Below are 2,566 nucleotides of genomic sequence, written 5' to 3'. Positions count from 1 at the left end.
TGTGTGTTATACTGTGTGTGTTATACTGTGTGAGTTATACTATGTGTGTTATACTGTGTGTTATACTGTGTGTGTTATACTGTGTGTGTTATACTGTGTGTGTTATACTGTGTGTTATACTGTGTGTGTTATACTGTGTGTTATACTGTGTGTTATACTGTGTGTTATACTGTGTGTATACTGTGTGTTATACTGTGTGTGTTATACTGTGTGTTAAACTGTGTGTTATACTGTGTGTTATACTGTGTGTTATACTGTGTGTGTTATACTGTGTGTTATACTGTGTGTGTTATACTGTGTGTTATACTGTGTGTTATACTGTGTGTTATACTGTGTGTGTTATACTGTGTGTTATACTGTGTGTGTGTTATACTGTGTGTGTTATACTGTGTGTGTTATACTGTGTGTTATACTGTGTGTGTTATGTTGTGTGTTATAGTGTGTGTTATACTGTGTGTTATAGTGTGTGTGTTATAGTGTGTGTGTGTTATACTGTGTGTTATACTGTGTGTTATACTGTGTGTTATAGTGTGTGTTATAGTGTGTGTTATACTGTGTGTTATAGTGTGTGTTTTGCGGTGTGTGTTTTGCGGTGTGTGTTTTGCTGTGTGTTCTGCGGTGTGTATATTGCAGTGTGTATATTGCGGTGTGTGTTTTGCGAGATACCGCAGTAAAGTGAATTGCAGTAATCTACACGTGTGGTGATAAAAGCATGAACAGCCATCTCAAGAGTTTTAGGATAAAGAAAAGGTTTGACTTTCAGACGCAGTTGATAAAAACTAGAGCTTATTACGGAGGAGATTCTTTTATCAGAATTTAAAGACTCATCCAGTAGAACGCCCAGGTTCCGTACACTTGAAGATCTAAAAGCCGATAGTCTGCCTAGGTCGAAGGTGGCAGCCTGGGGATTAACAGTGGACCCGAAAACAATGATTTGGTCCAGCCAAAATTTTACTTCATCTAGACAACCTAATAATGATGAAAGGGCAGAGGGATCATTTCTCTTGAGTGGAACGTACATTTGAGTGTCGTCTGCATAACAGTGAAAAGATACCCCATGTCTTCTTAGAATGGTGCCCAGTGGTAACATGTATAGGGAGAAAAGAGAAGGCGCTAAGATAGATCCTAACTTTACTCTGAAATTACGACCCGGGAGATAAGACTGGAACCACTGGAGGACGATACCTTTTAGCCCCACATCGTGTGTGTTCTGCGGTGTGTGTTTTGCAGTGTGTGTTCTGCAGTGTGTATATTGCGGTGTGTGTTCTGCGGTGTGTGTTCTGCGGTGTGTGTTTTGCAGTGTGTATATTGAGGTGTGTGTTCTGCAGTGTGTGTTTTGCAGTGTGTGTTCTGCAGTGTGTATATTGCAGTGTGTGTTCTGCGATGTGTGTTTTGCAGTGTGTATATTGCAGTGTGTGTTCTGTGGTGTGTGTTTTGCAGTGTGTATATTGCAGTGTGTGTTTAGCAGTGTGTGTTCTGCGGTGTGTGTTTTGTAGCGTGTGTTCTGCAGTGTGTATATTACAGTGTGTATATTGCAGTGTGTGTTCTGCGGTGTGTGTTTTGCGGTGTGTATATTGCAGTGTGTATATTGCAGTGTGTGTTCTGCGGTGTGTGTTCTGGGGTGTGTGTTCTGCAGTGTGTGTTCTGCGGCGTGTGTTTTTCGGTGTGTGTTCTGCAGTGTGTGTTTTGTGGTGTGTTTTTTGTGGCGTGTATATTGCAGTGTGTATATTGCTGTGTGTTCTGCGGTGTGTGTTTTGCGGTGTGTATATTGCGGTGTGTGTTCTGCGGTGTGTGTTCTGTGGTGTGTGTTCTGCGGTGTGTGTTCTGCAGTGTGTGTTTTGCAGTGTGTATATTGCAGTGTGTGTTCTGCAGTGTGTGTTCTGTGGTGTGTGTTCTGCGGTGTGTGTTCTGCAGTGTGTTCTGCAGTGTGTATATTGCGGTGTGTTCTGTGTTGTGTGTTCTGCGGTGTGTGTTCTGCGGTGTGTGTTTTGCAGTGTGTGTTCTGCAGTGTGTATATTGCGGTGTGTGTTCTGTGGTGTGTGTTCTGCAGTGTGTGTTCTGTGGTGTGTGTTCTGCGGTGTGTGTTCTGCAGTGTGTGTTTTGCAGTGTGTATATTGCGGTGTGTGTTCTGTGGTGTGTGTTCTGCAGTGTGTGTTCTGTGGTGTGTGTTCTGCGGTGTGTGTTCTGCAGTGTGTGTTTTGCAGTGTGTATATTGCAGTGTGTGTTCTGCGGTGTGTGTTCTGCGGTGTGTATATTGCGGCGTGTGTTTTGCAGTCTGTGTTCTGCGGTGTGTGTTCTGCAGAGTGTATATTGCGGTGTGTGTTCTGCAGTGTGTGTTTTGTGGTGTGTATATTGCGGTGTGTGTTCTGCGGTGTGTGTTCTGCAGTGTGTATATTGCGGTGTGTGTTCTGTGGTGTGTGTTCTGCAGTGTGTGTTCTGTGGTGTGTTCTGCAGTGTGTGTTTTGCAGTGTGTATATTGCAGTGTGTGTTCTGCGGTGTGTGTTCTGCGGTGTGTGTTTTGCAGTGTGTATATTGCAGTGTGTGTTCTGCGGTGTGTGTTTTGCAG

The sequence above is a fragment of the Micropterus salmoides genome, unplaced genomic scaffold (genome assembly GCF_014851395.1).
Source record: "Micropterus salmoides isolate LMB-PRFRI ecotype aquatic unplaced genomic scaffold, ASM1485139v1 Ms_hic_scaffold_15, whole genome shotgun sequence".
Taxonomy (NCBI): domain Eukaryota; kingdom Metazoa; phylum Chordata; class Actinopteri; order Centrarchiformes; family Centrarchidae; genus Micropterus; species Micropterus salmoides.
This window is presented reverse-complemented; position numbering follows the sequence as displayed.